We start from the raw sequence: 22,133 nt of genomic DNA, 5'->3' as shown, positions 1-22,133 counted from the left end.
GCACAAGGTTTGTAATGAAGAGCGCAGCTTCACAGCGCCACGCTATGCTGACGCCCTTCCACTGAAGCGCAACGCTCCGAAGGCACCAAATCAGACGCTGCACACGATTACGCGCCTACGTTTTATCATCCCGCGAATGAGAGCGAGAGAGCAAGCTTACGTCAGCTAGCTTACGGTTGCTACGAGAATGCTGCGGTCAGTGACAGCGACGGTAGCCCAATAGCCCCGCGACACAGCCCCGCGCCCCGACTGCTCCGACTGCCGTCGGGGCTGCTCGGTTACTTTTGGAAAAAACAATACACAGTTTTATCGCTGTGAAGTTCTGTTGTCTTATTTCGCAAATAATCACCCCTTCTGAACAGATTTTCTTTGCAGTTTAGATGAAGAAAAGTAACTCTTTCCCGCCATTCGGCGTATCTGACACCACCTAACATCTTTTTTCTTCCACAGGCAATGTGAACTAACTTAACAGCCTGGGCCTGGCACCCTACTCTTCATAGAGGGACTCAGACTCAGCGGAGAGAATTGTTTCCGCCACAGAGCCCCTCTCAGGTACGTGGTACAGGCTGTCTACCGCATCTTCAGCGAGTATGGCAACGTTAAAGAATTAAGAGGGCATTGGCAGCACCTGGTTAGCGCTACAGGGGACTGTCCTTGCCGATGAATAAACGAGGATTCTTGCAGTAGTCCACGCTTAGAGATCCAGAGATTATAGCGGGGCATAACATGTGCATCAAAGTCCAGCTGTTCAAGGGCGTGAATGTGCTCAGGTCTTCTTCGAACAATACTGTGCACTGCCGAGGACAGCGTGGCTTAATGTTTTATAGTCATCCGTACGTCCAAATGACGAGACGACGCGAGATAGCATACTCACATGGCCGGTGCTGTAAAAAATAGCCCAGTTTTTACCAACGTCCACGAGTGGTCCAGCCCCAACTAATGATGGCTTCAGTAATAAATTCATTTTTGCTGTGCTGAAAGACGTTGTTTCGCGCTTGAGCGCGCTTTCTCAGCATTTGCGTGATTCTGCCATGGCTGTCAACACAGCGCCTACAAAATCACTCAGAAATTGCCAGTATGAAGAAACTGTGATTAATCGCGCAAATAGAGGACAATGTAAAAAAGAGACCAGCACAACATAACTTCACCGTGCTCACTACGCAGGTCACAAGACGGTGACTGCGGTTCGATCGAGGGACGCCTCACACGGATGCATCTACCGTAGAGCATTTCGTGAGGCCCGCAGGAATACCAGGTATGAGCCAGCTCACACCCTAAAAGTGGGGGCCAGTCGCCGGCACTGTCCATCGTCCGACGGCGAGGTATGTGCTATTATAGTGTCTTATATGATTGAAGAGTCCCGTCTGCCGCCGGCGAGCTGGTCGTATGAGCGATGACCGCTCCGGGTGGCATGATAGGGCGCTGTGTGTACAAGGAGTGCGGCACCCTAGAAGAGTGCAATGAGTGCCGAGCAGACAGCTGGGTGAACCGTCTCCGCCACCTCTAGTTCTTCGGACCCCGAAGGCGAGGAACATTGAATTGCCGCTTTAGCTCCCACACGTTTGCCTAAATGCTTTAAACCGACTCTGTGCATGAATAAAAACTAGTTTCGTATAAAAGCGGCCGTCGTCGTGGAAAATGTGTACAAGTGGCAATTAAGACACCTATAGCCAATGCAAGATATATACATTATGCTAATTTCCTGAACGTATTGGGCACTATATTTCTCGAACGTTAATGGCTGGTCCAATGAGGAATGTCTACCATATTTTTACGACCACAAATAATATTGGATGCGCCAGTCTATGTTAGCTACACAGAAGTCCATCTTCGACGCTCGCTGTCTTGAAAACCCAATGGAGGGTGTTTTAGGCTAGGCTAGCACGGATGTTTTTGCCCATTCATTTTTTCCTTTTCTGTTCAGTTCAGTCGTTCAGTCATGTCCGACTCTTCGTGAACCTATGGACCATATCACGCCACGCTTTCCGGTCTCTCGCTATATTCTTAACATCACATAACTTCATCTGCAGCGCCTCAAGGATGCCATCTAACCATCGCGTTCGCTGCCTACCCCTTCTCCGGCGACCCCTAACCTTTCCCGAGATCAAATCTTTCTCCAGCGCTTCCTCTCTTCTCATCAGATGACCAAAGTAGCTGAGATTTAACTTTAGAATTTGACCCTCCAATGAGCAGTCATGGCTTATGGTCGACAATATCGACTGATTTGATCTTCTGGCCGTCCAAGGAACTCTCAAGAGTCTCCGCCAGCACCACAATTCAAACGCGTCAATTCTTCGGCGGTCCGCCTTCTTCACAGTCCAACTCTCGCATTCATACATCACAGCTGGAAAGACCATAGCACGAGTTACACGGATCTTGGTTGGCAGTGTAATGTCTCTGCTCTTTATTAGGCGGTCAAGGCTAGCCATGGTTCTCTTTTCCAGAAGCAGGCGTCCCCTAATTTCATGGCTGCAGTCTCCTAATCTTGGAGCCTAAGACGAGAAAATCTGTCACAGCTTCCACTTTTTGTCCCTTGATGCTCCAGGACTTGATAGGGCAAGACGCCTTGATCGCTGTCTTTTTAATGTTCAGTCTAAGCCCAAACTTCTCAATCTCTTCTTGTACGCGCATCAGAAGTCTCTTCAGGTCCACTGCAATTTCTGACATTAAAGTGGTATCGTCCGCATAGCTGAGGTTGTTGATACGTTTTCCAGCAATCTTCACTCCAGCTGTAGACTCGTCCAGACCGGCCTTCCTCATGATGTACTCTGGATGTAGGTTAAATAGGCAAGGCGACAGTATGCATCCTTGTCTCACTCCTTTCTCAATCGGAAACCAATCAGTAAGACCACGCCCAGTTCTGACTGTGGCCTCTTGCCCTTCATACAGGTTCCTCTTGAGACAGATGAGGTGAATTGGAACTCCCATCTCTTGGTGAGCTTGCCACAATCTGCTGTGATCTACGCAGTCAAACGCTTTCGCATAATCAATAAAGCAGAAGTAGATGGGTTTCTGGAACTCTCTGCTTTTTCCATAATCCAGCGAAGGTTGGCAATTTGGTCTCTAGTTCCTCTGCCCTTGCTAAACCCAGCTTGCACGTCCGGAAGCACCCGATCCACATACTGCTGCAGCCTACCTTGGAGGATTTTCAACATCCTTGCTAGCATGCAAAATAAGCGCGATCGTGCGGTAGTTGGAACAATCTTTGGCACTGCCTTTCTTTGGGATGGGGTTGTAAACTGACCTCCTCCAATCCTGTGACCTCTGCAGGGTGGTCCAAATTTGCTGACATAATGAATACAGAACGATAACAGCGTCGTCATGGTTGAGGTTTTGAAGCAACTCAGCTGGAATACCATCAATTCCGCTAGCTTTGGTCTTAGCAAGGGCGGCTAAGGCCCATTCAACTTCACTCTTCAGGTGCCCGGCTCGAGATCAGTAATCACAACCATCCTATGTTGCGTTTGCACATCCGGGTCCTTCTTGTACAGTTCTTCTGTGTATTCCTGCCACCTCTTCTTTATCTCCGAGGCTTCAGTGAGGTCCCTGCCTCGTTTGTCCTTTATCAGGCTTATCTCAGCACAGAAGCGTCCTTTGATATCTTTGATTGTCTTATACAGAGCTCTCGTGTTCCTCAATTGGCTGTTGTCCTCAACTGTTTCGCGCTGTATGTTCGGGAAGGTATTTTCTCTCTTATATTTTCTGAAAATCCGCATTGATAACCTTGCATCTCTCTTTCCCCCATAACTTTTGCCATCCTCCTTTCCTCAGCTATTTGTAAAGCCTCTTCAGATAACAAGTTTGCTTTCTTGCATTTGTTTTGCTTTGGAACTACCTTAGTAGCAACTTCTTGTATTATGTCACGAACATCAGTCCACATCTCTTCAGGTTCTCGGTCTTCTAGATCTAATTCTTGAAATCGATTCCTCATTTCTACAGCATATTCTGATGGAATTTGATCCAGATCATACTTGAAAGGCCTTCTAGTTTTCTACATTTTCCTCAATTGAAGCTTAAATTTGGCAAAAAGAAGCTGATGATCAATGCCACAATCGGTCCCAGGCCTTGTTTTACTGCTTGTATAGCGCTTCTTCATCTCTTCCGGCAAAGAATATAATCAATCTGATTCCGGTACAGACCGTTCGGTGAAGTTCATATGTACAGGCGCCTCTTGTGCTGTTGAAAATGAGTATTCGCTATGGTCAAGTTGTTTTCTTGACAAAACTCTACTAGCCTCTTACCCAGCTTCATTTGGCTCACCAAGACCGAGCTTGCCTGTAATTCCGGATATTTCTTCACTCCCTACCTTAGCATTCCAATCTCCTATGAGAAAAAGGACGTCTGATGATGGAGTGCGGTCAAAAAGGCATTGCAGGTCAGCATAAAATCTCTCAACGTCAGCTTCTCCAGCAGTAGTGGCTGGTGCATAGACTTGGATAACTGTTATGTCGAAAGGGTGACCTTGAACCCAAATGAAATCATTCGGTCATTTTTGGGGTTGTACCCTAGCACTGCTTTGCCCATTCTTCTGTTTACTATGAGAGCGACCCCGTTTCTTCTCCTGGATTCATGCCCACAATAAAAGACAATGGTCGCCGGAATTAAATTCTCCCAATCCGGTCCACTTGATCTTGCTGATACCCAAGATATCAATGTTCAATCTGCCCATTTCTCGCTTGACGACATCCGTTTTACCTTGCGTCATAGATCTTACATTCCATGTTGCTATGTGATACATCTCCTTGCAACATCGGACTTTCCGGTCGCTTCCCGACACATCCACAACTGAGCGTCCTTTTGGCTTTAGCCCAGCCGCTTCATTCGTCCTGGAGCTACTATGAATCGCCCTTTGTTCATCCCCAGTAACATATGGGACGCCTGCCAACCTGGGGGCCTCATCTTCCGGCGCCATATCATTAATGCTATTGTGACTGGTCATAGGGTTTGCTTGCAGGAAATACTGGAGTGGGTTGCCGTTAACTTCTCCAGTGAATCACATTTTGTCAGAACTCCCTGCCGTGACCTGTCTATCTTGGGTGGCCCTACACAGCAGAGCTCACGACTTCATCGAGTTTCGCAAGCCCCTCCGTTCGACAAGGCAGTGATCCATGAAGGGGTTTTGTTTTCCCTTTTACCGTAAACAAATAAAATAGACTGCCCGAAAGTGTAGTCATTGTCCCATCCACCACCTTTTCATCAGCCTCGGTTGAAGTGTGTGAGTTTTGTTACATTTTTAACTGTTTGTTGTGAATTTCATTGCATATAGTATTCTGAATTTTTCATTATTTATGTTCCCAAGGACGCGGGATCGAATCCCGGCCTCGGCGGCAGCTTTTCGATGGAGGCGAAAAGCAAGGCGCCCGTGTGCTGTGCGATGTCAGTGCACGTTAAAGAACCCCAGGTGGTCGAAATTTCCGGAGTCCTCCACTACGGCGTCTCTCATAGCCTGAGTTGCTTTGGGACGTTAAACCCCACAAACCAACCAACCATCATTATTTATGTTGTGTTTGGCGTTTTTTCTTTTTCCCTAACTTTTCTTATTTATGAGACACAATGTTTGCAATCCCCAGCCCTATACAATAATGATACACGAACGATGTAGGTATATGCACAATAAATAAATAAATGAATAAATAAATAAATAAATTGTAAGGGTGCGTTGAAGCTCAGGTCGGTGTTCAGGTCGACCGTTTAACTAGCGCCTCAGTCTGTTGCGTCTTCGTCTTTTGTCTGCCGTCTTCTTTTTTTAGCACGCGCCTTTCCACATACGCTCGTCGTCTTTGTCACCGTCGAAAGTCACCGAGCGTTGGTGTGACACTACAATTATCCCCGGGAGAAAAAAGAGGCATCCTGCCGACTTATAGTGTGGACACAACAGGCGGGTCGTAACAGGGCTTGAGGCGGTCAACGTGCACTGTTTCACGCCCGCGGCGACGCATGTCCGGTGTCGGTACAGGCGGTTCTATAACATGGTTCACCGGAGAGGTCTGGCAAATAACCCGATATGGGCCATGGTATTTGGAGGCAAGTTTGGTAGAGAGGCCGGAAGGGGTGGCAGGAACCCAAAGCCACACGAGGGAGTCTGTGCTGTATGAAGGAGCTGGACAAGACGGTGCGCGAAGGAACTGCTGGTGACCTTGGTTCTGGGTTGTAAATGAGCGGGCCAACTGGCGACATTCTTCTGCATATGCTGCTGCTTGAGAGATGGTGGTCGCTTCGGAGGTGTCAGGGCGATAAGGAAGTATCGTGTCCATAGTTGAGGTGGGTTCATGGCCGTATAGAAGGAAGAAGGGAGAGAAGCCGGCCGTGCTTTGTATGGCAGTATTATAAGCGTACGTGACGAATGGGAGAAGCCGGTCCCAGTTTGAGTGGTCGGACGCGACATACATGGCCAGCATGTCACTTAAGGTACGGTTAAAACGTTCCGTCATGCCATTTGTCTGCGGATGGTAGGCCGAGGTAGAACGGTGGACAATGCGGCACTGCTGAAGAAGGGCTTCAATGGTCTCGGAAAGAAAAACACGGCCACGGTCACTGAGCAATTCTTTAGGTGAACCGTGGCGCAGAACGAGATGGTGCAGGACGAAAGACGCAACGTCTGGCGCCGACGCAGAAGGTAAGGAAGATGTTTCTGCGTACCGGGTAAGGTGGTCAACAGCCACGATGACCCAATGGTTACCAGCTGGTGTGACTGGTAGTGGCCCGTAAAGATCAATACCAACACGATCGAATGGTCGGCTGGGGCAGGGCAAGGGCTGCATCGGAACGGTGGAGTGGCTTGATGGGCTTTTGCGGCGTTGGCATTCCTGGCATGCGCGAACGTAATGACGCACGAAGCGATACATGCCCTGCCAGTAATAGCGGAGGCGAAGACGGGTGTAAGTTTTCAACACTCCGGCGTGGGCACACTGAGGATCGGCGTGAAAGGCGGCGCATATTTCCGAATAGAGATGCCGAGGAATGACAAGGAGCCACTTGCATCCGTCGGAAAGGTAGTTTCGGCGGTAAAGCAATCCGTCGCGGATGGAAAAATGACGAGCTTGGCGGTGAAGCGTTCGTGAAGCTGGGCGCAGAGAAGGTGTAGATAAAAGCGTGAGAAGAGAAGCGATCCAAGGGTCTTGCCTTTGTTCATTGGGCATGTCGGCAATTTCTAGCGAAAATGAGTCACTTATGGTGATAGCTGTCGAGTCAGAGCCACATTGAAGAGGTGACCTAGACAAGGCGTCGGCATCAGAATGTTTACGGCCAGACCGGTAGGTGACCTGAATGTCGTACTCTTGTAAGCGGAGGGCCCAACGAGCAAGACGGCCGGACGGGTCTTTAAGGGTGGACAACCAGCAGAGTGCGTGATGGTCCGTAACAACAGAAAAGGGACGACCGTAGAGATATGGGCGGAACTTCCCAATGGCCTAAATGATGGCCAAGCACTCCTTTTCGGTTACAGAATAATTCTTTTCGGCCTTCGTTAAGGTACGGCTGGCATAAGCCACAACGCACTCTGGGTTGCCGGGCTTTCGTTGCGCAAGGACAGCGCCGAGACCTACACCGCTGGCATCAGTGTGAATTTCGGTAGGCGCCGTAGGGTCAAAATGGCGGAGAATCGGAGGCGACACTAGGAGGCGCCGAAGTGTCGAAAAGGCCTCATCACAGTCGGATGTCCAAGACGAAAGAATGAGGTCACCGGCAAGGAGATCAGTCAGCGGTGAGATGATCGAAGCGAAATTGTGGACGAAGCGACGAAAATACGAGCACAGCCCGATAAAACTACGCAGCTCTTTTAGAAAAGTTGGGCGTGGAAACTCAGCTACTGCACGGAGTTTCGCAGGATCTGGACGAACACCGTCTTTCGAAACAACGTGTCCCAATATAGGAAGCTGGCGAGCCCCGAAGCAGCACTTTTTCAAATTTAGTTGCAGGTCGGCATCAGTCAAACACTTCAGCACACGCTCGAGACGGTCCAAATGTGACGTAAAACCTTTTGAAAACACGACAACATCGTCCAGGTAACAAAGACAGTCATGCCACTTGAGTCCGCACAGAATTGTGTCCATCATGCGCTCGAAAGTGGCCGGCGCGTTGCACAATCCAAACGGCATGACGTTAAATTCATAGAGATTATCAGGTGTCACAAAGGCGGTTTTTGGTCGATCGTCAGCTGCCATGGGTACCTGGCAGTAGCCCGAGCGAAGATCCAGAGATGAAAAGAATTCGGCGCCTTGAAGGCAATCGAGAGCGTCATCAATACGTGGAAGGGGGTATACGTCTTTTCGCGTTATCTTGTTCAAACGCCTGTAATCAACACAGAAACGTATAGAGCCATCCTTTTTCCTCACGAGAACAACTGGAGAGGCCCAAGGGCTGTGCGAAGGCTGGATGACGCCACGCTGAAGCATGTCATTAACGTGCTCGGTGATAACTTGACGTTCAGCAGCCGACACCCGATAAGGGCGCTGGCGTACCGGGGCGTGCGTACCGGTGTCGATGCAGTGAGTGGCTACGGATGTGCGCCCCAAAGATGTCCGAGGAAGGTTTGAATGAGGAACGGAAGCGCTGCAGCAAGCTGACGAGTTGGTCGCGTTGATCTGCAGAAAGGCTGGCATCCAGACAGCCAGAAAAAGCTGCAGTGAAGTCGTCGTTCTGTACAGAAGCGGGCAAGTCAATAGTATCGAGTTGCAGTGGGGTTGGGTCTTCTGAGACGGCAGATGTCGTAGCGTCATCAAAGGACTCGACATGACCAAGACATTCTCCACGAAGAAGCGTTGACGGACAAGGCGACGGGTTAGAGACGTATATGGCGCTGTAGCCACCACAGAAAGTTAGAAGGGCGAAAGGCAGGACTAAGCAATGGCGACGATTAGCGGCGCGAGTCGGAGTGAACAGAACTGTCGAATCAGAAAAGCCGGCGCAGGAAACGGGCACGAGGACGGTAGAGCAGGCGGGGATGTCAGTATCTTCGGCCATAGTTATCTTATCGATGTGGAGCGGTGTGTCAGACGAGGCGGCCGGTGAAAGCGGAGAAAATTCGATGCTGGCTCGGGCACAATCAATAATCGCATGATGACTGGTAAGAAAGTCGCAACCCAGAATCATTTCGTGAGAGCAGTGAGGCAGCACAAGAAATTCGGCGACGTACAAAACACCCTGAATGACAATGCGAGCTGTGCACGCCGCAAGCGGTTGAAGGCGATGTGAGCTGGCAGTTCGGAGAAAAAATTTCGAAACAGGCATCGTAACTTTAAGAAGTCGGCGGCAAAGGTTGGCACTTATAACAGACACAGCGGCGCCAGTGTCCACAAGAGCGAGAACTGCGACGCCATCAACAAACACTTCGATAACGTTGGTCGAGGAAGACGGAGGACTTGCACAAGTAGAGGAAAACGCAGTTCTTGCCTCCAGAACTGCGGCTGTTAGTTTTCCTCCTGGCCAGCTGGAGAGCGACGGCGCAGCGGCGAGAGGGAACGACGGCGGGGAGACTGCCATCGACGGGAGGAGCGGTCAGGATAAAATGAGTCCGTAGAAGTGCCAGCAGAGACAGGGGGAGGGGAAGGTTCAAAGATTGAACTGTAGTTGTAACAGTACAGGCGGGGGCCATTGCGGTATGACTGCGTGCGCTGGCGACAAAGCCGGGCAACGTGGCCAGGAACGCCACATGAATAACAGTTTGGGCGGTTGTCGGAGGTCCGCCATGGATTGTTGACTGGACGTCGAGGAGGCAGATAAGGGCGGGGCGGAGGTGGTGGTGGTGGTAACGGCGCAGCATACGCGACAGGGCAGGGTGGTGGTCTGGCGGCGACAGCGGCGTACGTTAACGGGGCTCTCACAGGCGTAATTTGAGAGGTTGGCGGTAAAACTTCTGCAACTTGCTCCTGGATGGTGGGTCGAAGTGCAGAATCTATCGACGGAGTGATTGCGGCAGAAGCAGGGAGGAGCGATAATTGGCGAGCCACTTCCTCCCGTATAAAGGCCTTGATCTCGGGAAGGAGGGAAGGTGGTTCAGAAGTGAGACTGCATGCTGTCGGAGGTACGAATAACCGATCGTTCACGAGAGAACGCCGGGTAGAAGCTCGTTGCCTTTTGAAGACGTCGTAACTCTGACAGAGCTGAACCACTTCGACGACAGTTTGGGGGTTTCTGGCCGTCAACATGCATCGTCGGAGATTCCCTTCACGATTTTGGTGATCTTGTCAGCTTCGGACATACAAGGATCAACACGTCTACAAAGATCCACAATGTCCTCTATGTAGCTGGTGAACGTTTCATCGGGATTCTGAGCGCGGGCTTCGAGGCGTTGTTCGGCGCGCAGTTTGCGCACAGCGGGGCGGCCGAACACCTCGGAAAAGCTCGTTTTCAAGGCCGACCAGGTGGGTAGGTCGGTATCGTGGTTGCGGAACCATAAATTTGCTACATCGGTCAGGTAAAAGAGGACGTTGGCTAACTTCGTGGTGTCGTCCCACTTGTTGTAGGCGCTTACGCGTTCGTAGGAGGATAGCCAATCGTCTACATCTTGGTCGTCGGCGCCACTGAAAAAGCTGGGGTCACGCTGGCGAAGCCCACCAGAGCACAGGATTGTAGGGGAAGCGGTGGGATCAGCCGAGTGTGGAGTGGCGGTCTGGCTTGTTGCCTCAGGCATAGCGGATGGCGGAGCGAGTGTGCGGCTGCGAAGCTCCAGAGTGAGAGGAGGGAACAAACAGCAGCCTCCACCAAATGTAAGGGTGCGTTGAAGCTCAGGTCGGTGTTCAGGTCGACCGTTTAACTAGCGCCTCAGTCTGTTGCGTCTTCGTCTTTTGTCTGCCGTCTTCTTTTTTTAGCACGCGCCTTTCCACATACGCTCGTCGTCTTTGTCACCGTCGAAAATCACCGAGCGTTGGTGTGACACTACAAAATAAATAAATAAATAAATAAACAAAAAATAAATTCTTGAAAGACCTGGCAACAACGCACGTAGATGGCTGCAACTGTTCAGTGCTTGCGTACGGTGCTAACGATGCAGGCACGACGTTCTTTACGGTCGACATGGAACACTGCCCTGGCGTGGTGTCCCTCATCGTGAGCCACTTGTACGACCGCGTAGATTAGCTGCGCTTTGAGAGCCAGTCCTGCGATGTTGCCGTGGCCTACCTCGATGTGTACAATGAGGTGGTGCGTGACCTGCTTTCTGCCGGTGGAGCGTCGGTGGAGGGCCCCGCCATCTCCAACCTCTCCATCCATAAGGTGAAAGAGGCTGATGCTCTTCTAGACCAGGTGCTGAAAGGAAACAAGGATGGAACTCAGCACGCCACTGACGCCAACGCTGAATCGTCACGGTCACATGCCATCTTCCAGGTGTATGTGACACAGACAGAGACGGCGAGAGGCACCAGTAAGGGCATCCGCGCTTCAAATATGAGCTTCATCGATCTCGCCGGCTCAGAGCGCGCTGCCGCGCGGTCAACAGGAACATCGGGGCTAGGCTGCGCGAGGGCACCAAGACAAAGCCTGTCCCTCCTGGCATTCTGCAAGTGCGTGGATGCCCTTTCCAAGAATGGGACGCAGCGGGCTTTGTACCGAGGCTCGAAGCTGAAGCACACATTGAAGGACTCTCTGGGTGGGACGTACTGGACACTGATGATCGCCGCTGTGACGCCGTCAAAGCTCAGCTGCACAGACACGTACAACACGCTCAAGCATGCTGAACGTGCAATGAATATTGAAATGCAGACCAAGAAGAACATCCTGGATGTGTATGAAAAAGAACTGAACAAGGGTAAATGGGGTACGCCACAGTTCGCAGATGAGCCAACGTTTCGACAAGTGGACTAGTCTTCGTCTGGGCATAGCGATGATCACTGGCAGGGGTTTAAATACGCTTTTGCTTCCGAAAAGGAAAAGCTGGGGAGGGGAAAGTGGGTGTGAAGGAGTGGGGAGGACAGGATGGAAGAGAAGAAAGTGGGTCATGAAGTGAAAAAAAAATCTTCGGTATGTTCGTATCAGCCATGGAACCAGGGATTCTGTGGCCTGCAAAAGAAGCAAAAGCGGCAGTACGAGGAAAAACTACGATGCCGGGTAGGTGATTAGTCACCACTTAAGCCGGTTTGGTTTAAATACGGTTTAGGGGTTTAAAATAGGAGTTTAAATTAGGGGTCAAAATAGGGGTTTAAATACGCTTTTGCTTCCGAAGAAGAAAAGCTGGGGAGGGGAAAGTGGGTGTGAAGGAGTGGGGAGGACAGGATGGGTGAGAAGAAAGTGGGTCATGAAGTGAAAAAAAAAATCTTCAGTATGTACGTATCAGCCATGGAACCAGGGATTCTGTGGCCTGCAAAAGAAGTAAAAGCGGCAGTACCAGGATAAACTGCAATGCCGGTATACAGTACCGGACCATGCGGACTTCAACGGCACCAGGTGATCCAAAATACGCCCAGCCCTGTCATCATCCGGTAAGAGGACTTTGACTTCACTTCGCTTGCCTTGACGAGTAAGCATCAGAGGGGCAGGTATCAGGCGTAGGGGACTAGGCTATGGAGGCGCTGAGGGGGTGCAGCCCTCCCACCCCTCCCCCCTACAAGGAATTTCTCGTAGATAGAGGGTGCTCATCTACGCTTTGTCTGCGAGGAACGTCATTGAAATACATGGTTCAAATGCGGGCACCCTAGTGAATGGTCTCTTCTAAGCGCCACCCAAAATATTTCTCTGTTAAAAGTGCACTTATTCTCTAAGGCATGTCCACCTTGCTGATAGCGGTAAGCGACGTTCAGGGTTTATTTTGATCTTCGTCTTTCTCGTCATGCTTTTTATATTTACGAAATGAGAATTATCGCGTTGGGTAATGTTCAGGTGCCTAATTCTCAATATCATATCGCCCCGCTTACTTCTAAGCGTTTGGGATTAGATAACTGATGCGATGTAACTGTTCCCCTTGACATTGAAGATATGTTATATCCAAATTGTATAACCGTCCATCGCAGTGCAGTCACTTGCTTCCTGTTACTAAGCTGGATGTTGTTTGTGGAATGGTGTATTGACGTTGATTTCACGCTGTTTGCTTTGTGTTTCCTCCTGTTGAGGTTAACAAGTTAAGAATTTGATTCGCTTCTGACATCGCTCTTTCTGTCCTCATTGTTAGCTTTGCCCATGATGGATGATGGTGGTGGATGATGGGAAGGGCATGGTGATGGAGTGGTGGAAGAGGGTGTGTTTAGTCTTGAGGAGCCGCTATAGGCGCAACCCAAGAGGTAGCCAGTCACTCTGGGACTCGCCTTCCAGCCTAGTTTGCCTCCAGAGTCTGACCAAAGAAGGTCACACTTGGTCCCCCTACAGGGGCACCTCCTGCTTGCGGTCCATGGCTCAGAAGTCCAGAGTTTGGATAGATGGTGACAGACCTCCATGAACGCAGAAAATTTTGCCATCGATGACAGCACACAAAGGCAGGTAGTCCAAGGACCCTGCAGCAACGCCACACAACAAGGCAATTGTAATTTCGCAACCACTCATCACAAAAGCCGCACCGCATCGAAACATGTCGGCTGTCGTGGTTTCCCCTGATCAGTGTGATGCGTTCTGGGTAGCGTAAATTGATGGCTAGCAGCAAACGAAATGTCTCTACACTGTGAAAGCTCTGGTCGACAAAGTCTCCCATGAAGATGTAGTTGCTACTGGGGACCTCTCCACCAACTTCGAACAGTTCTTGTAGGTCATAAAACTGGCCGTGGATATCACCACATACGTTGACTGTTGAGTCCACCATCTGCAAGTTAGTCAATTTGATAAGAGTTTCCCGGGCTTTGCGCACACTAACTTGTCCTCGAACTCAATAAGGAATTCGCACCTTCGCTGTTGCTCGATCTGGCTGTACAGATTAGTGCTGTCACCCATGCCTCCGCACATTTTCTTTGCTGTGTGATTGAAATCTGCTTACCGGTCTAAATATGAGGCAGGAAGCAGCCGAAGCACGTTGCCGAGTAGATCACGGCTGGACAGATTTCTGGAAGACCGAAAACCTCGTAATGGTGCATAGAGAAGAAGAAGCCGACAGGAGCGGACGTACTTCGATTGGGCTCGGCTAACAAGAAAGGAAATTGTCTGGAAAATCCAACAAATCCTGGAAAGTTTGTTTCGAGGACCTTCCTGAAGTCACCGGAATTCACCGAGGCCTTTCTCAAACTCGTGAGTGTTTTATTGGACATCAAAATGGGCTTTTGAAGCTCCTCGGCGGCGGCCATGCTAGGCGATGCGAGGCCTAGTAATGCCGATCCAGAGCGCATGGATACCTTAGACCAAGGCGAAGCGGGATCTAGTGGTCTGTGTTCAACAACCGCTAACCCAGCTCACTCTGCTAAACACCAGGGAATGGAATTAGACGTCCAAATCCAAACTTCTAATGACATGGAAGAGGGTCATGCCTGGACGCCGGATGACCTTTACTCCAACTGGCACGTAAACATATGCAAGAAGAATCGTCAAAGGTTAGCAAGAGGCGAACAAGTCGTGATCGCAGGAAAGATCTATGCTCCCCCGACACACTTGCTGCAGACCGTCGTGAAACCGAAGAAAACGATAGCATCGCCAGTACAGCCGGCTATGGATCAAACAACGTCTCAAAAGAGGAGGAAATTACCACCCCTTCCTAAAACTGACTATAAGGTGATAATAAGACCCAAGAAGGGCATGGAAGTCAGAAAATTCGTTCCTACCCAGTTCTCAAGAGCCATCGTGGCTGCCTGCAACAACCCGGAATTGTGCGACTTCTCCAAATTTATTGTGAGACCCCGCACAGGATCGAACATCATCATAGTCAGCACTCCTTACGACGAGACTGCGGACGCCATACGGCACATCAAGAGTTTGACCTTGGAAAACAAGGCTTACGAAGTCAACGTCTACCTGGCGGCGCCTGAGGACGTCATCAGAGGAGTTATTCATGGAGTGGATCCAAACACACCATCAGAGGAGCTTCTAACAAACATCCGACTACGCACACAAGGGGTCGAGCTCGTTCAAGCACGAATGTTGGGAAAGTCTCGCACGGCAGTGCTAACATTCATAGGCCCCATTCTCCCCCGCTACGTCATCTATTACGGGGGAGAGACGGCATGTTACCCATATCGACCAACCCAGCAGATCTGCCAAGGCTGTCTCAAGGCAGGCCACAGAGCGGATGTCTGCCCAACACCCAACGCCAACGTATGTCGGAACTGCGGCCTTCATGAACCATAGGAAAACCACACCTGTGAAGCCAAGTGCGTGGCCTGCCAGGGAAACCACCCAACGGGAGACAAGGCCTGCAAGCAGCGCCTCAGGGCACATATCGGACGTTACAACAACAAAGCTAAACAAAGCAATAACAATCAGCAACAGAAGCCCCCCAAGCAGCACGTCAGCCGGGGAGATCAGCAGATCAAGCCGATGGAGCGCCGCTGGTTTTCATCGGAGGAGGAGGAACAGCAGCTGGCAGAGAAACAGAGACCCCAATCCCGATCGAGATCCAAGGGACGGGACTTGAGAGCCTACTATTCCCAACAGAAGACACAACAGATCAGGTCCAACCAGCAGGGACCACCAGAAGCGATAGGGGCGACGCCAGACAATCTAGAGCACGACAGCAAAAGGGTAAGCTGGGCTCAGGTTGCCTCTCCCACTGCTCTAAATGGGTATGGTCCATGCCAGGATTGCACTAGGCTCGAGGAGCAAAATAGACAACTGAAAATAAAACTATCAGAGCAACAGAAACGCCTTAATAAGGTGGAACAACAACTACAACAACTGCTACAAATGGGTCAGAAGCAAACTGCCCCCCAACCCTCATCAATAGTATCGATACAGCCGCAATCGGTACAAAATGCTGTAAACACCTCCGCATCTCAACCTCAACAGGCGAGTGTACTCCAAACGCAACGGCAGAAAACGCTTACGCAAACTCTCGGACTTCACACTCAAGAAAACGCACCAAGCATTCTTACTCAAATGCAACAAATGATTATTCAAATGCAGCAGACCATGACACAACTAACCAAACAACTCCAAGACCAACAAATTGCCACGCAAACTCAATTTGCGGCAGTTCAAAAAGAATTCAATTCGAAAATCCAAATAATAACTCAGATGGTGCGAAAACGCACGGGAATCCCGATGACCCTCGACTAAAAACCCACCGAAGGTCCGCTGGCATGACAGATCTCAGCGACTGCGAGTCAGTGGCGAGTAACGCTGATGGCTGCCTCCCCTAACCGGCAACCAAACCACCTAGAGCTCTGGCAGTGGAACTGTCGCTCCTTCAAGAGGAAACGCAGCTCCCTGCAGATGTTTATTCAAAATCAACCGATACCTCCGGACGTCATCTGTCTCCAAGAAACAGGATGCACAACATACCTCAAAGGATACCTCACATACACCCATGACACGGCACCTAAAATAGCTACACTAGTGGCCCCCACACTAACAGTCATACCGCAAGACCTTCCCTTCAGTGAAATTAACCAAGTTCTCATCGAGATCATCTCTCAAAAAAGAAGAAAGCAGAGTGTGTTTGTTCTAAACCTTTACAGTCCTCCAAGCAACACGCAGGAAGATTTCAAGCCACTTTTACTGGAATGCACACGCATAGCTGGAACGAACCCCCTTATTATTATGGGGGACCTAAACGCTGTACATACGGCATGGGGCTACCACAAGGACACCCCGAAGGGAACCAAGTTGTTGGAAGCGGCTGAGCAGCTGGACCTCTGTCTTATGACGGACACCATGTCCCCTACTAGAATAGGAAACAGTGTAAGCAGAGACACCTGCCCAGACCTAGCTTTCACCAAAAACATAAGACATTGCACCTGGACCAATCTAGAAGAAACACTTGGCAGCGATCACAAAATCCTTAGCTTATCCCTAATGACAACCCGTATGAAAAGGAACATTGGCTCTACTAAAATAACAGACTGGGATAAGTTCAGACAAATTAGACGGCCACACGACGGCATCACAACAATTCAAGATTGGGTTCAAAGCCTGAAGGATGCTCATGCAAAAACGACCAAGACTATCAACACAACGACAAAAACCCCGGAAGTAGACAGACATCTCCTACATTTATGGGACGCCCGAAAAAGTCTATTAAAACGGTGGAAAATGCAAAAATTAAATAGAAAACTTAAAATGAAGATAGCACAGGTTACGGCTGAAGCACAAGAGTATGCTATAAAGCTCGCCAAGCAAAACTGGGCAGATTTCTGCAATTCACTGAAAGGTACCCTAAGCATGGCTAAAGCATGGTCAATATTAAGAAGCATGATAGACACATCAAAAAGCAAAACGGCCGCAAGAAGAACCCTCCACACCATAGCCCATAAATACCCGGGCACAGATGCAGAGTTGATCACCGCCATGCACAAGAAATACATAGGAGACCCTACTCCGGCTTGCCAAACTTCATATGCGGGTCAACCAAACACCTCCCTTGACTCCCCCATAACACTGGCGGAGGTCTACTCAGCCGCCCGTACATTTACAAGAAACACTGCCCCTGGAGGAGACAAAGTCACCTATGCTATGATTAGGAACTTAAGCACCGAACATCTGCAAGACCTAACGAAGTACATCAACGAAGAACTGTGGGAGAAGGGACAGGTCCCATCAGCTTGGAGACACGCGGATATCATCACCATACCAAAGGCTGGAAAGCCACCGGCTGTGGAGAGTCTCCGTCCTATCTCCCTCACTTCTTGCCTGGGAAAACTCTATGAAAAAGTAGTCCACCTAAGGCTCCAAAATTACATCGACGAAAACAACATCTTTCCTTCCTGCATGCTGGGCTTCCGCAAGGGATTCTGCACGCAAGATGCTTTCCTCCGGATTAGGGAAGAAGTCATCAACGCCATACCCCGAAAAGGCGAAAATTTCATTCTGGCACTAGATCTCAAAGGAGCATTCGACAACATTGGCCACCAAACCATATTGCAAGAATTAAACAATATCAACTGCGGAGAGAAAATTTTCAAATACGTGAAGGCTTTCCTCTCAGATCGCACAGCCACCATAGGAATTGGAGAGATCCGATCATCAAAAGTACCCATGCCGAACAAAGGTACACCGCAGGGTTCTAAATCTCTCCAATGCTATTTAACATAGCAATGATAAATTTAGAAAAAAAACTGTTGACCCGCACTGATATTGGCTTCACTTTATACGCGGACGACATCACCATCTGGGCTACTCAGGGATCCTTGGCGCAAAAAGAAGAAGCTCTGCAAGCCGCTATAGACCTAGTCGAAGAATTTGCCGGGGAGAGTGGTCTTCAATGCTCCCCAGAAAAATCCGAGCTTATCAGGCTACACAGAAGAAATTACAAGTCCCCAGGAGAAATTCAGCTCTATCTAGGAGACCAGATAATTCAAGAGAAGGACAAGATCAGAGTTTTGGGGCTGTGGTTGCAAAGCAATTTGAGAGTGGATTATACAATCAAAACACTCAAAACTACAGTCAACCAAATTTCCAGAATGATTAGAAGGGTGACCTGGCACCGGAAAGGGATGAGGGAGGAGGACACCCTACGCCTTGTACAGGCCCTAGTCGTTAGCAGGATTACCTACGGGCTCCCATATCACGAAATTAGATTCACTGATAAAAGGGCCATTGACACTATCATAAGAGGAGCCTATAAAACGGCCCTAAACCTCCCGCCAACAACATCAACGGAACGTCTTTGGGCACTCGGAGTGCACGACAACTTCGAGGAGCTCAAGGGGGCGGTTCTAGAGAGTCAGAAACAACGCCTAACAACAACGCAGGCGGGTAGGGAAATCCTGTCAAACCTAGGGCTATGGCAGGCACTAAGAACTTTTGAGATCAAATCACAAATTCCGACATCCACAAGAAACAACATCTATGTGAACCCTATACCCAAGCACATGCACCATGAGTTACAAAAGGGTCGAAGGAAAGCCAGAGTCAAATCATTGGAAAAACAATTGTCTAAAGACGCGGAAGTTGTCTACGTGGACATAGGGGTTTACGGCGAACCTGGCAAGTTCACAATAGCTGCAGTTGACCACAAGAAGAGGCCAATTATTCAGGCTTCGATCTATGCAAAGGATCCTGCGGAAGCGGAATCACTGGCAATAGCCATCACCATAAAAACACAAGACAACCAAAATAAGTCATCACACGTAGTGACGGACTCCCAACCAGCCTGCAGGGACTACCTGGCCGGAAAACCTCACAAAAGAGCGTGTGCAATATTACGTTCCATCTCCCAGACGCACACAATTACATGGACACCTGGACACGAAGGCCTAGAAGGAAATGAGGTAGCGAATGATCTAGCCCGAGCTCTCACAAACCGGGCGGATCCCCATCCCTACCTCACCCCTCTCCTAGGACCCTACGACGACAGGCTGGAACACCTACGGTTAGAAAGAAGACTTTTCTCACCACCACACAAACACCTTCCTTCCTCGGACGCTATAGACTGGAGAAAAATACAAACAAACACATTCCCTAATCTTCAAATTTTAAATAAGCCCAACAAAATACACGAGCTACTGTCCTTGGTGCGGCGCAAGCCCCACACTCTTTCACATCTCTTGGGAATGCCAGGACAAACCTGACCCAACGTTAATAGTGCCATGCCCGACACACGAGCAGTGGGATGCGGCCCTGACCAGCGACAACCTGGACCAGCAAGCCTGGATTATCCAGCTAGTCCGCAAGTCACCTGCTGCCAGCGGAGCCCTGGACTAGGGGCACCGACCACCCAGCTCCTGCGAATATTTACTGATTACATGCTCATTAAAAGTTTCTCTCTCTCTCTCTCTCGTAATGGTAGGTCAGCCGTTCTTGTTGTTCTTCTTCTTCTACTGCCTTGATATATGGCACATACCCACGACGGGGTTTTGGTCATTGTTCTGGTGGACGGCCAATTGTCCTACACATACTGAATTAGTGCATAAAGTAATTGTCAACAAAACAAAAACATAAGATATAAGATCACAAAAGTTATTGAACGAAAAAACATACGAAGCGAAAATTTGGATGTTTGTAAATTTGGATGAGGGTGGAATTGAATTCTCGAACCTCTTTGTCTTCTGCGTCATGCAGATTGTTGGCCGTGCAAGAAAACCAATATTAACAATCTCGGCCATGCATTTTTATTTTCAACTTTGATTTTTACATTGGTGCTATGTTTATGAAATGCTCCCACAATAACGCCATAGAAATTGATTTCACTCAGGGCTAGTATTTATGGCTTTAGTGTCATGAAGTCAAAATCGGACCATCATCGTCCACTGGCATTTTGAAGATCACGCGGAATTTCCAGCTACGGCCTGAAGTATAGACGTTTGTTTGAGCGGTGACTCAAAATATGTTTACTTTTGAAGTGTGGGAGATTTATAAAGCAATTTATTTTTACTTTCGCACTGAGAAGTGCGATATTTTGAATACTTTTGCAACTCTGCACAGGTGAGAAAGAATTCCATTTCAAGCTCAATACAGCGTCAAATCCTTCGTCTTAAATGGCTAAACAACGCATTTACGAGCAGTCTGGTTTCGTATGTTTTTTAAAAAGAATCGAATCATTATCTATTGTTGCCAGCATCGAGGGCACGTACACATGCTTCACTTTGGGTGGTGGAGTCAACGTGCCACACCGGCTTTTCAACACCCCTTAGGGGTGCCCACAGCAAGGACAGTGTGAAAAAGATGATAAATAAAAGTGTACGTTCATGATTGAATTTATTCCAACTCTTATTTTCTGCTGTTGCGGTTCCCCAATTTTACCATAGTCAATACTTGGCTTGATTTCAATATTCACCCTAATTGGCAGAGAAAATATCAATTTTTCTTTTTTAGAGAGCAGTTGTATACTTTTGATCTGAATGCTGCAAGTAATGATAGATGTCAGCCGTCCAGCAGTTTGAATAATATAATTATGACTGCAAAAATGCACGAGAAAGCATCTATGCAGGCAGGCAGGCAGGCTTGTAGGCTTGCAGGCGAGCAGTAGCAGCAAGCAGCAGCAGCTGAAAAAAAAAATAATACTACGAGAACACATTCAGTAATTGAGGACGGGGAAGATGAATATGAAAGAAGCCTAATCTTCTAAACTAATGGTTACTAGCGCTATCCAAGTGATATATCTTTCAAGAATAATATGTTGAGCACGAACTGTAGTACAGGTACCTTCTGCAAAAAAGGCCCACCCGCTTCCCTAAAAAAGCAACCCTTAATTCTCATCTTACGATATATGGCACTTTCAGGTGTTAGCATCAAAGTTATGTGATCAAAAAAAGGCGGCAGTGTGCAGGAAAGAAATCTGCGTTTCTTAATAACACCATGGTGTCCGGAATAGATCAGTTATGAAGAAACAATAAGGCGTCAGAGTGCAGGAAAGAACTCCGCGTTTTTATTAACACCATGGCGTCCGGACTAGATCAGATAAGAAATCAGATTACTGTAGTGGTCGCTTTGAACTGCTTCCTTTACTAGTTGGGGGGCGTGGCAGATCATATCGATGTGATTGGTCGCGTTGAATAGAGTAACCGCATCGCTTCCCAAGAAGTAGCCAGTCACTTTGGGACTCGCCTTCCAGCCTAGTTTGCCTCCAGAGTCTGAACAAAGAAGGTCACACTTGGTCCCCGTACAGGGGCACCTCCTGCTTGCGGTCCATGGCTCAGAAGTCCAGAGTTTGGATAGATGGTGACAGACCTCCATGAACGCCGAAAATCTAGCCATCAATGGCAGCACACAAAGGCAGGTAGTCCAAGGACTCTGCAAGGACTCTCTCTTTGTCTTCTGCCTCATGCAGATTGTTGGCCGTGCGAGAAAACCAATATTAACAATCTCGGCCATGCATTTTTATTTTCAACTTAGATTTTTACATTGGTGCTATCTTTATGAAATGCTTCCACAATAACGCCATAAAAATTGATTGCATTCAGGGCTACTATTTATGTCTTTAGTGTCATGAAGTCCAGATCGGACCATCATCGTCCACTGGTGTTTTGAAGATCACGCGGAATTTCCAGCTACGGCCTGAAGTACAGACGTTTGTTTGAGCGGTGACTCAAAATATGTTTACTTTTGAAGAGTGGGAGATTTATAAAGCAATTTATTTTTACTTTCGCACTGAGAAGTGCGATATTTTGAATACTTTCGCAACTCTGCACAGGTGA

The 22,133-nt window shown here is 48.8% G+C and overlaps 1 pseudogene; it reads right to left on the bottom strand.

The window, feature by feature from the left end:
* Window positions 1–13,049: 13,049 nt before the first annotated feature.
* On the bottom strand, window positions 13,050–13,860 carry LOC146184226 (serine/threonine-protein phosphatase 4 catalytic subunit A pseudogene; annotated as a pseudogene).
* Between the last annotated feature and the right edge of the window lie 8,273 nt (window positions 13,861–22,133).

This window comes from Amblyomma maculatum, chromosome 7 (genome assembly GCF_055883805.1).
Source record: "Amblyomma maculatum isolate TAMU_Amacu chromosome 7, ASM5588380v1, whole genome shotgun sequence".
Classification (NCBI taxonomy): domain Eukaryota; kingdom Metazoa; phylum Arthropoda; class Arachnida; order Ixodida; family Ixodidae; genus Amblyomma; species Amblyomma maculatum.
This window is presented reverse-complemented; position numbering and strand designations above follow the sequence as displayed.